Source organism: Mustela lutreola, chromosome 8 (genome assembly GCF_030435805.1).
Source record: "Mustela lutreola isolate mMusLut2 chromosome 8, mMusLut2.pri, whole genome shotgun sequence".
Taxonomy (NCBI): Eukaryota; Metazoa; Chordata; class Mammalia; order Carnivora; family Mustelidae; genus Mustela; species Mustela lutreola.
In genome coordinates this window covers 107,766,787-107,780,673 of record NC_081297.1, presented here as the reverse complement: position 1 = coordinate 107,780,673, position 13,887 = coordinate 107,766,787, and the positions used below count along the sequence as shown (strand labels likewise).

The 13,887-nt window shown below is 37.5% G+C and overlaps 1 long non-coding RNA gene across 1 annotated transcript in view; it reads right to left on the bottom strand.

Moving 5' to 3' along the window:
- LOC131839179 (uncharacterized) overlaps positions 1-13,501 on the bottom strand; it is a 150,209-nt gene extending 136,708 nt beyond the window's left edge. The window contains exons 1-2 of the long non-coding RNA XR_009356846.1: positions 13,398-13,501; positions 13,103-13,223 (exon numbers count right to left, since the gene is read on the bottom strand). This is a non-coding gene — a long non-coding RNA (uncharacterized LOC131839179). The remainder of the gene's footprint in view (positions 1-13,102; positions 13,224-13,397) is intronic.
- Between the last annotated feature and the right edge of the window lie 386 nt (positions 13,502-13,887).

Genomic DNA, 13,887 nt, shown 5'->3' with positions numbered 1-13,887 from the left:
GTCTGTTTTTATGCCAGTACCATGCTATCTTGGTGATCACAGCTTTGTAGTAAAGCTTGAAATCAGATAACGTGATGCCCCCCCCTTTTATTTTTGTTTTTCAACATTTCCTTAGCGATTCGGGGTCTCTTCTGATTCCATACAAATTTTTGGATTATTTGCTCCAGCTCTTTGAAGAATACTGGTGGAATTTTGATCGGAATGGCATTAAAAGTATAGATTGCTCTAGACAGTATAGACGTTTTAACAATGTTTATTCTTCTGATCCAAGAACATGGAATGGTCTTCCATCTTTTTGTGTCTTCTTCAATTTCTTTCATGAGTGTTCTGTAGTTCCTCGAATACAGATCCTTTACCTCTTTGGTTAGGTTTATTCCCAAGTATCTTATGGTTCTTGGTGCTATAGTAAATGGAATCGATTCTCTATTTTCCCTTTCTGTATTTTCATTGTTAGTGTATAAGAAAGCCACTGATTTCTGTACATTGACTTTGTATCCTGCCACGTTGCTGAATTGCTGTATGAGTTCTAGTAGTTTGGGGGTGGAGTCTTTGGGTTTTCCATATAAAGAATCATGTCATCTGCAAAGAGAGAGAGTTTGACTTCTTCATTGCCAATTTGGATACCTTTTATTTCTCTTTGTTGTCTGATTGCTGTTGCTAGGACTTCTAATACTATGTTTAAGAAGAGTGGTGAGAGTGAGCATCCTTGTCATGTTCCTGATCTCAACGGGAAGGCTGCAACCTTTTTCCCATTGAGGATGGTATTTGCTGTGGGTCTTTCATAGATAGATTTGATGAAGTTCAGGAATGTTCCCTCTATCCCTATACTTTGAAGCATTTTAATCAGGAACTGATGCTGGATTTTGTCAAATGCTTCTGCATCGATTGAGAGGACCATGTGGTTCTTCTCTCTTCTCATATTAATTTGTTCTATCACATTGATTGATTTGCGAATGTTAAACCATCCTTGTAGCCCAGGGATGAATCCCACCTGGTCATGGTGGATAATCTTTTTAATGTGCTGTTGGATCCTGTTTGCTAGGATCTTGTTGAGAATCTTAGCATCCATATTCATCAGTGATATTGGTCTGAAATTCTCCTTTTTGGTAGGGTATTTGCCTGGTTTGGGGATCAGGGTAATGTTGGCTTCATAGAAAGAGTCTAGAAGTTTTCCTTCTGCTTCAATTTTTTGAAACAGCTTCAGGAGAATAGGTGTTATTTCTTCTTTGAAAGTTTGGTAGAATTCCCCAGGGAATCCGTCAGATCCTGGGCTCTTGTTTTTTGGGAGGTTTTTGATCACTGCTTCAATCTCATTAACTAGATATCGGTCTATTCAGGTTGTCAATTTCTTCCTGGTTCAATTTTGGGAGTTTATAGTTTTCCAGGAATGCATCCATTTCATCTAGGTTGCTTAGCTTATTAGCATATAACTGTTGATAATAACTTCTGATGATTATTTCTACTTCCTTGGTGTGAGTTGTGATCTCTCCCTTTTCATTCATAATTTTATGAATTTGGGCTTTCTCTCTTTTCTTTTAGATTAGTGTGGCCAATGGTTTATCGGTCTTATTGATTCTTTCAAAAGACCAGCTTCTAGTTTCATTGATACGTTCTACTGTATCTCTGGTTTTTACCTCATTGATCTCAGCTCTAATCTTGATAATTTCCCTTCTTATGCGTGGAGTTGGTTTGATTTGTTGTTGATTCTCCAGTTCTTTAAGGTGTAGAGACAGCTGCTGTGTTCTGGATTTTTCAATTTTTTTGAGGGATGCTTGAATGGCTATGTATTTCCCCCTTAGGACCGCCTTTGCTATATCCCATAGGTTTTGGACTGAAGTGTCTTCATTCTCATTGGTTTCCATGAATTGTTTTAGTTCTTCTTTGATCTCCTGGTTGATCCAAGCATTCTTAAGCAAGGTGGTCTTTAGCTTCCAGGTGTTTGAGTTCCTTCGGAACTTTTCCTTGTGATTGAGCTCCAGTTTCAAAGCATTGTGATCTGAGAATATGTAGGAAATAATCTCAGTCTTTTGGTATCAGTTGAGTCCTGATTTGTGACCCAGTATGTTGTCTATTCTTGAAAAGGTTCCATGTGCACTTGAGGAGAATGAGTATTCTGTTGTTTTAGGGTGGAATGTTCTGTATATATCTATGAGGTCCATCTGGTCCAATGTGTCATTCAATGCTCTTGTATCTTTATTAATTTTCTGCTTTGATGATCTATTTCTGAGAGAGGTGTGTTAAGATCTCCTACTATTAGTGTATTCATATAGATATGACTCTTTATCTTGATTAACAGTTTTCTTATGTAATTGGCTGCTCCCATATTGGGGGTATAGATATTTACAATTGCTAGATCATCTTGGTGGATAGTCCCTTTAAGAATTATGTAGTGTCCTTCTGTATCTATGACTACAGTATTTAGTTTAAAATCTAATTTATATGATATGAGAATCGCTACTCCAGCCTTCTTTTGAGGCCCACTGGCATTAAAGATGCTTCTCCATCCCTTCACTTTCAGTCTGGGTGCATCTTTAGGTTCAAAATGGGTCTCTTTAGACAACACATGGATGGGTCTTGTTGTTTTATCCAATCTGCAACCCTGTGCCATTTTATGGGCGCATTTAGGCCATTCACATTGAGAGTGATTATTGATAGATATGTTTTTATTGACATCGTGTTACCTTTGAAGTCTTTTCTTTCTGTAGATTATCTATTTCTCTTCAATGCTATTTTTAGTATTTTTCTTCTTTTATAGAACCCCCCTTAATATTTCCTGCAGTGTCGGCTTGGTGGTTGCATAGTCTTTTAAGCCTTGCCGGTCTTGGAAACTCTTTATCTCTCCATCCATTTTGAATGTCAGTCTTACTGGATAAAGTATTCTTGGCTGCATGTTCTTCTCATTTAATGCCCTGAATATATCTTGCCAGCCCTTTCTGGCTTGCCAGGTCTCTGTGGAAAGGTCTGACATTATTCTGATGGGCTTTCCTCTGTAGGTAAGGAGCCTCTTTGTCCTAGTGGCTTTCAAGAGATTATACCTACAATTATGATTCCTCAATTTGACTATCAGGTGCCTTGATTTCTTTTTGGAATGTATAATCTTGGGTGGAGACCTTTTGGCCTGTAGTACATGAACGCTGGTTCCATTCGTGAGATTGGGAAAATTTTCATGAAGAACTTGTTCCACTATATCTTCTAGACTTCTTTCTTTCTCCTCCCCTTCAGGGATTCCAATAATTCTGACATTGGAACGTTTCATGGCATCATTTATTTCTGATTCTGTTTTCGTGGTTTCTAAGCTGTTTGTTCCAGGCTTCCTCCTGATCCTTTCTCTCTGTCCTCCAGATCACCAATTCTATCTTCTGTCTCAGTTACCCTAGCTTTGAGAGAATTTAGATTAGATTGGAACTCATTGAGAGCACTGTGAACCTCAGCCCTGGTAGCTTTTAACTCCACCCTAATATTTTGAACATCATCTCTGGTGGCTTTCAGCTCGGCCCTAATCAATTCCGTTTGGTCATCCATGGATTTCTCCAACCTAGCTATTGCCTGGATAATTGTTAGTCTGAATTCTCTTTCCAACATATTGTCTATGTTGATAGCCATTAACTCTGCTGCTGAAGGTCCATCCTCTGCATTTTTCTTCTGTTGAGCATTTCTCCTCCTAGTCATTTTGGTGAGAGATGACTGAACAGATGTAACTGGATGTATCGACCATGGGGCAGTCAAGGTGCACCCTGGAACACTTCTGAGTAATCAGGATTCCCCACCCATATGAGAAACAAAACAAAAGAAAAAGAAAAAAAGAAAAAAGAGAGAGAGAGAGATAGGAAAGAAAGGGAAATGAAAGAGAAGGTTCAGCCCAAATGGGCCCCAAGGTAAGACTTATGAAGTATACAAACAAACAGACAAACACAAAGACTGATAAAAGTATATGACAAGAGAAATATATATATATATGCAAATACAGGACGAACTTCATCAAAAAGAACCCCAAGTTTAAGATTTATATACTATTGGGATAAACATAAAAACACAGAAACACTGGTGGAAGAAAAAGATGGGAGAGTGGTTATAAATTCTCAGTGTGGGAGAGGAAGGTTGTTTTGATTCTTCCTGGATATATCTTGATGTCTTTGTTAAATGACAACTTTCCTAAGATAAAGGGGGATTAAAAATTGGTTTACCTATGGGGTAGTATTGATTGGGGAAAGGAGATTACTTTAAAGTTTAACTCTATATAAATATTAGAAAATAAAAAACAAAAAGGAATAAACTAGACTAAACTAAAATTTAAAAAAATTCAAAAAATAGAAATGCAAAAGAAAAACACAGGTGTATGTATCAAAAATGTCAGGTTAGAAGGTTATTATGGAATTTGATGTATTGGACATCTCACTGTGATGGTAAATAGGTTAAAAATTATCTATATAAAAAAAAAAATGAACCAGAATAGTGGGAACGAGTTAAAAATAAAAGTTGTCCTATGAAGTAGTGGTGGTTGTTCTCTTGTACTTTTTTTTTTTCCCCTTTCTTGGTTGGTTTTCTGGGGGAGGGGCTTGCCCCGTGGGTTTTCAGTCAATGATGTTTCTTAAGTCCCCCCACTCCCCTCAAGGGGGTGGGCTCTGAGGAAACTGGTTTTTTTCAGACTTTTGTTCTCTGGCGGTTTTTATGTTTGTTCACTTTTTTTTTCTCTCACCTTGACCGCTTTTGAAGGTTTTTGTAGTTTTAGAGGAAAGCAAACTGCACCCTGACCTCCCTCTCAGAGAGAAGCCTCAGTCTGGCTGCAGAGCCCAAATGAGTTCCCCCTTGGCCGCTGGCAGAGCAGGTTCTGAGTCACGGTCCCTGGGGACGCAGAATCTTTTGCTTGTACCCAAAACCATGGCAGCGGCAGCTGTCTGGGCAGCTCCAGACCACCAGAGAGGTTCCAAGCAGTGATCACACACTGAGATTTTCCCGCTGGCCCCGCTGGCCTCAGCTCCTGCTGAGCAGGGAGCTCAAAGAGGGGTTCTATTCCAGGACCCAGAGATGATAACTGAGGCTGAAGGCAGATGCTTAAGCAACTTAGCCATCCAGGTGTCAACATATAGGGTTTTTTTAGACATTGTTTTCAATTACTTCAGGTAAATACCTAGTAGAGAAATTCCTGGGCCATATGGAAGTGTATTTTAACTTTTTAAGAAATCACTAAAGAGTTTTCCAGAGTGTTTGCCCATTTAAACTCCTAGTAAAAGTAAGGTCCAGTTGTTCCATGTCCTACCCAACATATGGTTTTGTCAGCCTTTAAAACTTAGCTATTTTAGTGGGTGATGAGTGGTATCTCAGTGGGATTTTATTTTTCTTTCCTGAAGTAAATGATGGTGGGTATCTCCTCATGTCCACTTGAATATCTTTTTGGTGAAGTGTCTGATTTTTTGTCCATTTTTTAAAAATTGGGTTTTTGTCAAAAGAGACTGCTTTATATTCTAATTATAAGACTTTTGTCACATATACTTATCGTGAGTCATTTTTCACAATTTGTGACCTGCCTTTTCATTTGTTTAGTAGTGTCTTTAAAGTAACATAATTTTTTGTTTATGAAACCTCATTTGTTAGTTATCTATTGCTGTATAACTTACAGACTTTTCTTGGTTTAGTAGCTTAAATCAACAACATTTATCATCTTACACAGTTGCAAGGATTAGTAATCTATGAGCAGCTAGGTAGATGTTTCAGGAGCAGGATCTCTCATGAGATTGCAGAAAAGCTATTGGTTTTTGCTGGCTCTGAAGAATGTATTTCCGATCTCACTCACATGGCTATTGTTTCTAGTTCCTTCTATGTGGACTCTTCCATAGGGTTGCTTATAGCAAGGCAGCTCAATTTTCTGAAATTAGGGAGAGAGATATAGAGAGAGCAAGAACAGAAAACAAAGAGGGCAAGAGTATGAAACCAAATTAGCAAGATGGAAATTATAGTATCTGATATAACTTAGTCTCAGAAAATGGCCTTTTTCTTTTGGCAGTAAGTATCCTTTATTTATTATCTTTTTAGTTTTATATTAGTTTCATATTTAGTTTTATTATTTTTTCCCAGGAGTACAGATCTGTGAATCATCAGGCTTATACATTCCGCAGCACTCACCATAGCACATACCCTCCCCAATGTCCATAACCCAGGCACCCTATCCCTAACCCCCAACCCCAGCAACCCTCCATTTGTTTCTTGAGATTAAGAGTCTTGTATGGTTTGTCTCCCTCCTGATCCCACCTTGTTTAATTTTTTCCACCCCAACCTCCCATGAACCCATGCCCTGCCTCTCAAATTCCTCATATCAGAGAGATAATATAATTTTCTTGATTGCCTTATTTAACTTAGCATAATACCCTCCAGTTCCATCCATGTCATTGCAAATGGCAAGATTTCTTTAAAAAAATTTTTTTGATGGCTGCATAGTATTCCACTATGCATATATACCACCTATCTTTATCCATTCATCTGTTGATGGACAGCTATGTTCTTTCCATAGTTTGGCTATTGTGGACATTGTTGCTATAAACATTTGGGTGCACGTGTCCTTTCAGATTATTACCTTTGTATCCTTAGGGCTATTACCCAGTAGTGGAATTGCTGGGTCATATAGGAGCTCTATTTCCAACTTTTTGAGGAAGCTCCATACTGTTTTCCAGAGTGGCTGCACCATCTTGCATTTCTACCAACAGCATAAGAAGGTTCCCCTTTCTCTGTATCCTTGCCAACATCTGTCTTTTCCTGACTTGTTAATTTTAGCCATTCTGAGGGGTGTGAGGTGGTATCTCACTCTGGTTTTGATTTGCATTTCCGTGATGCTCAGTGATGTTGAGCACTTATTCATGCATCTGTTGGCCATCTGGATGTCTTCTTTGCAGAAATGTCTGTTCATATCTTCTGCCCATTTCTTGATTGGATTATTTATTCTTTGGGTGGTGTGTTTGATAAGTTCTTTTAGATTTTGGATACCACCCCTTTATCTGATATATCATTTGCAAATATCTTCTCCCATTCTGTCAGTTGTCTTTTGGTTTTGTTGACTGTTTCCTTTGCTGTGCAAAAGCTTTTCATCTTGATGAAGTCCCAATAGTTCATTTTTGCCCTTGCTTCCCTTGCCTGTGTCAATGTTTCTAGGAAGAAGTTCCTGAGGCTGAGGTAAAAGTGGTTGCTGCCTGTGTTCTCCTCAAGGATTTGGATGGATTTCTGTCTCCCACTGAGGTCTTTCACCCATTTTGAGTTGAATTTTGTGTGTGGTGTGAGGAAATGGTCCAGTTTCATTCCTCTGCATGTGGCTGACCAATTTTCCCAAGACCACTGGTTGAAGAGACTGTTTAGCATTGGACAATCTTTCCTGCTTTGTCAAAGATTAGTGGACCATAGGGTTGAGGGTCCATTTCTGGGCTCTCTATTCTGTTCCATTGATCTATGTGTCTGTTTTGGTGTCAGTACCATACTGTCTTGATGATTACAGCTTTGTAATAGAGCTTGAAGTCTGGATTTGGGATGCCACCAATTTTGGTTTTCCTTTTCAACATTCCTCTGGCTACCTGGGGTCTTTTCTGGTTCCATATAAATTTTAGGATTATTTGCTCCATTTCTTTGGAAAAAGTTGGTGGTATTTTGATAGGGATTGCATTAAATATGTAGATTGCTTTAGGTAGCATAGACATTTTCACAATATTTGTTCTTCCAATCCAGGAGCATGGAACATTTTTCCATTTCTTTGTGTCTTCCTCAGTTTCTTTCATGAGTACTTTATAGTTTTCTGAGTACAGATTCTTTGTCTCTTTGGTTAGGTTTATTCCTAGGTACCTTATGATTTTGGGTGCAGTTATAAATGGGATCAACTCCTTAATTTCTCTTTCTGTTGCCTTGCTGATGGTGTATAGAAATGCAACTGATTTATGTGCATTGATATTATATCCTGACACTTTACTGAATTCCTGTATAGTTCCAGCAGTTTTGGAGTGGAGTCATTGGGTTTTCCACATAAAGTATTATATCATCTGCAAAGAGTGAGAGTTAAACTTCTTTACTGATTCAGATGCCTTTTATTTATTTTTGTTGTCTGACTGCTGAGGTTAGGACTTCTAGTACTATGTTGATTATAAGTGGTGATAGTAGACAGCCCTGCCATGTTCCTGACCTTAGGGGAAAAGCTCTCAGTTTTTCCCCATTGAGAATGATATTTGCTGTGGGTTTTTCACAGATGGCTTTGATGATATTGACATATGTACTCTTTATCCCTACACTTTGAAGAGTTCTGATCAAGAAAGAATGGTGTATTTTGTCAAATGCTTTTTCAGCATCTACTGAGAGTATCATATAGTTTTTTTCTTTCTTTTATTAATGTATCGTATCACACTGATCGGTTTGCAGATGTTGAATTAACCTTGCAGCCCAGGAGTAAATTGCACTTGGTCGTGATGAATAATCCTTTTAGTGTACTGCTGGATGCTATTGGCTAGTATTTTGGTGAGAATTTTCACATCCATGTTCATCAAGGATATTGGTCCATAATTCTCCTTTTTGATGGGGTCTTTGTCTGGTTTGGGGATCAAGGTAATGATGGCTTCATAAAATGAGTTTGGAAGTTTTCCTTCCATTTCTATTTTTTGCAACAGTTTCAGTAGAATTGGTATTAATTCTTTTTTTAAATGTTTGGAAGAATTCCTCTGGGAAGCCATCTGGCCCTGGACTCCTCTTCTTTGTTGGGAGATTTTTAATGACTTCTTCAATCTCCTTACTGGTTATGGGTCTGTTCAGGTTTTCTATTTCTTCCTGGTTCAGTTTTGGTAGTAGTTTATATCTATCTATTGTCTCTAGGAATGCATCCATTTCTTCCAGATTGTCAAATTTCCCGGTGTATAATTGCTCATAATATTTTCTTATAATTGTTTGTATTTCTTTGGTATTGGTTGTGATCTCTCCTCTTTTATTCATGATTTTATTAATTTGGGTACTTTCTCTTTTCTTTTTGATAAGTCTGGCTAAGGGTTTATCAATCTTATTAATTATTTCAAAGAACCAGAAAATGACTTTTGATCACTTCTGTCATAACCTATTGGTCTAATATATCAACATCAGTACAATGTAAGAGATCTTACATAAGATTGTGACTATCAGGAAATACCAGATGATAATTAGGACTTTCTTGGACACTAGCTAGTACATATTTATAAAATTCTTATATTTTCTTTAATGGTATTTCTTTTTTATAATGACCTTTATCTATCCTAACATCATGAGGATTATCCCCTTTGATTCTTTACATAAATTTTAGGTTTTAAGCATCTGTGTTCAGGATGAATACCTATGTCAAGATAATTTTTTTGTATGGTGTGATAAACCCATAAAGGGTTTATTCCATAGAGATTTTTAATAGAGATTTTTAATGGTCCTAAGAAAATATTAAAATTTCCCCATATGAATTACACTAGCACAAGTTTCAAAAATTATTTGATAAGATTTCTATTTTCATTAAAATTGAATAAACACCTAATATTTTATGCCTTTCTGCAGTAAACATCCACTATTACATGCCTTTCCACAGATAAGAACTACAATCTTTGGAGAAAATAAAAGGAGCTGTAGGCACTGGTGAATAAATCTAAGTAAGATGATTCTGAAAGGAGAGTTAAAACATGGAAGGTGTAGGGTGATTTTCCTTTTCAACAACTTCTAGCAGGAGGATAGATTGAACTCACTTCCATGATTTCAACCATTTGATCAATACCAAACAAATTTGAGGGAATTTAAGACAATGCATAACATATGTTTAAGAGGAGTAGTGGAAGGTGAAGAGAGAAAATGAATAGAAAATATATTTCAATATGTTAAAATATAAAAACCAATTTTTTTTCAAAGATACAGATAGGTCTGTTGGTTTAAGAAACTCAGTGAGCCCTGAACAAGATCCATATGAAGAAAACCATGTTGGGGCTCCTGGGTGGCTCAGTGGATTAAGCCTCTGCCTTCAGCTCAGGTCATGATCTCAGGGTCCTGGGATCAAGCCCCATGTTGGGCTCTCTGCTCAGCAGGGAGCCTGCTTCCCCCTCTATCTCTGTTTGCTTCTCTGCCTACTTGTGATCTTTCTCTCTCTGTCAAATAAATAGATAAAATCTTAAAAAAAAAAAAAAGAAAACCATGGTATGCATAAGTAATCAAAGTGACAAAAATGAAATATAAGGAGACTATCTTAAAAGCAGCCAAAAATGACAGATTTCATACAGGGGAACAATCACTTGAATGACTGCTGACTTCTTGTCAAAAAAATATGGAGGCCAGTACACTTGAAAATACTGGGAAAAAATAATCAACCTTTCCATATCCTGTGAAAACACTCTAAGAATAAAGGCAAAATAAAAACATTTTCAGACAAAATAAAGATAACAGAATTGGTCATTGGCACACCTGAAACACAAGAGATAACGAAGAAGGTTCTCAAGGCTGAAGGAAGATGATAACAAAAATGACCTGGATCACCAGGAAAGAAGAAAAAAAAAAAAAGCATCAAATAATAATGCGTATTAAAGAGTCAACTCAGCCAGAAGTAGTAAATGTAAATGAATGTGTAAATATGTATATGAAGCAGAATTTGAGAGAATTAAAGGAAAAATAAACAACTTTATACTCACAGTTATAGGAATTTAAACCTATCTTTCAGGATCCAATTTTAAAAATTGGTAATGAGGGGTGCCTGGGTGGCTCGGTGGGTTAGGGCCTCTGCCTTCGGCTCGGGTCATGGTCCCAGGGTCCTGGGATCAAGCCCCACGTTGGGCTCTCTGCTCAGCAGGGAGCCTGCTTCCTCCTTTCTCTCTCTGCCTACCTGTGATCTCTATCTGTCAAGTGAATAAATAGAATCTTGAAGAAAAAAAAAAGTCTTCATCCACAGTCCTTTAAAAAAAAAAATTGGTAATGACATAAATTATCTGAAAAACACTATTAACATATTGATTTAGTTGATATTTATACAATACTAGGTACTACAATTGCAGCATGAAAATTATCAAATCCACACAGTTTAACCAAGATAGACCATATGCTAAGCCATGTAAGTCTCAACACATTTCAAAGGACTGAAATAACTTCTAAATAATACATAAGTGGAAAAGAAAAATTCCTAGAAACACCGAAGATATTTCAAACTTCATGAAATTAAAAAGAACATATTCAAATACATGGATGTTTGGAAATTCCCCAAGCATTTAAACCCTAATAAGTCAAGTCTAAATCCACAGGCCAAAATAAAAATCAAAACCTTGGAAAATATTTTGAACCGAAGTTAAAATGAAAACACATGTCAAAAACTGTGTTAGCTGTTAAAGTTATTATGTAAAGGAGGCTGAGGTGGCATTAATGTTTTGGTAGCCTTGGTAAGCAAACAGAAGGAAGCCAGAGTAAAGTCCTTTAAACACACTTGTATCCCAAAAAACAAAACTTAAGAACAAACCTCAGTGGCCAACTATTCCTTCCTAAATAAGCCAACCACTTAAGCTATAGCCAATCAAATAATTTCCTTGCTTTAGTTCTGCATTTGGTCTGTAAAAGCCTTGGCCCCGCTCCTGCCCAAGGAGCGCTGCTAACCACTTTCGGTTTGGTGCAGCCCCACAAACAGAAGTTCCATCAAATAAACTTCTGAAAATTTTAACGTGCCTCAGAAAATATTTTAACACAGCTAAAGCAGTACTTGGTATTTTATTTTATTTATTTTATTTTTTTAAAGATTTTTTTTTTTTATTTGACAAAGATCGCAAGTAGGCAGAGAGGCAGGCAGAGAGAAAGGAGCAAGCAGGCTCCCCGTTGAGCAGAGAGTCTGATGCAGGGCTCAATCCCAGGACCCTGGGACCATGACCTGAGCTGAAGGCAGAGGCTTTAACCCACTGAGCCACCCAGACACACCAGTACTTGGTATTTTGTAGCATGGAATGCCTATTTAAGAAATGAAGAAAGGTCTCAAAACAAATGACTTCAGCTTTCACCTTAAACAAGCAAAAGATCAAAGTCATAAGAATTAGAATAAATTAAATAATGAAGACTATGGTGAAACCGATGACACAGAAAATGAAAACAATAGAAACTATGAAATGAAAAGGTGGCTCTTAGAGATGATCAATAAAATTGACAAATTCTAGCCAGCATGATCCAGAAAAAGAAGACTCAAATTGACAATATCTGTAATGAGAGGGGTTACATCACCCTAGATTTTACAGATTTTAAAAAGGATGTTAAAGGGATATTAATAATTATTTCAGCCAGTAAATTTGACAACTTAGATGAAATGAACAAATTTCTTTAAAGACAGAAATACCACAGCTCACTAGAGAAGTTACAGAAAATCTGAATAGCCCTGTCTTAAGGAAAGTGAATCTGTAGTGAAATTATTAACCCTCAAAGAAAACTTCCCAACTAGTTTCTTAACTATTAAATAGTATCAAATATTTGCAGAATTAATAGTGATCCTACAGAAACTCTTAGACATAATTTAGGAAGAGGGAATACTTCTCAATTTATATTACAGAACCAGAATTACCCGGAAACCAAACCAGTCAAATATATTACAAATACAGACCAATCTCCTTCATGAATGTAGATCCAAAATTATATACAAACTTTTAGCTAGTGGAGTCCAACAATAAAAATAGTAAATTATTATCAGATAGGTTTTATCCCCAGAAATACAAGGTATATTTAGCATTCATAAGTCAATTGATACAATTCACGGTATAACAAACTAAAAATGAACAAAAATCAACTTAATAAACAGAAACCCTTTTAACAATATCCAAGAAACATTCCTGACAAAACCCCTCAAACCAGGAAGACAGGAATATTCACCCTATCTTATATAGAGCATTGACTCTTGTTTTTTTTCTCATCATTTTTTCCCTCTGTACAGCTATTTTACATACATATTTAATCATTTATATTTCATATTTTATACTTTAACAAGCTCTGGAAACTTACAGAACCCAGAACCTTTCTAAGAATATTAATAAACCTTGGGAACATTCCCAGGTCTCCAGAACCTTTCTGGGAACAAGATGGAAGGTAGTTTTAAATTAAGTTTGTTTGGGTCGGATCCCGACACACTTACCCAGGGTCCTTGGTATGACCAGATCGAAGAATTCAAAAGGGTTCAGCCGCGGGCACCTCGCGGGTCAGTCTCCTCCTCCCATTAGCAGGCAACCTCAGATCACATTCCTCCTGGTCAAAAACTTAAAAAAAAAAAAAAAAAAAAAAGACTAAAAAATGCGTTTTGATGATAGAAACCAATCTTATCTAAGACTTCTGGAAGCGGACAGTCTCCCTTAAGAGACCCGCAGTATGGGGCAGAAGGCAAGAAGCTTTTCTACCACAATAAAGAGCAAAGAAGAGAAAATGGAAAATACTGTAAGGACTAGGGATCCACAGTCCCTTGTTTGGGGTGAGGAGGCCCGGAGCTGACTTGGCGTTGGGCGTTTGCGGACCGGCGGGCTTGGATATCCTGCCGCTGGGGCCCTGCAGGACAGTTGCAGAACTGAGTTCCGGTTTGTTGAGGTGGCACGCGGGCAGCCAGCACGCCAACGCGCTCTTGGGCCTGCAAATTTATATTTCAACGAGTGTGAGGGAAAGGTGTGCCGCTGCCACGGCGGTGGGAGAGAAGTTTGCTGGCTTTCCTGGTCCACGGGTGCCTCTGCTTTACAAGGTAAGAGTGTGGGTATGGCAGTCAGTACTCAGTAAATAGTTGCCAAATGAATATACTGTAATAACAAATGGACAGTCCTCGATTAATGCCATAGGTATTTATGGAGAATATGTTCTCCTTCTGTCTAGACCCTAGAACGTGACCTAGGAAAATAACCTGTTTTCTATGGAGCTGAGATTCTGGTGTGGAAATAA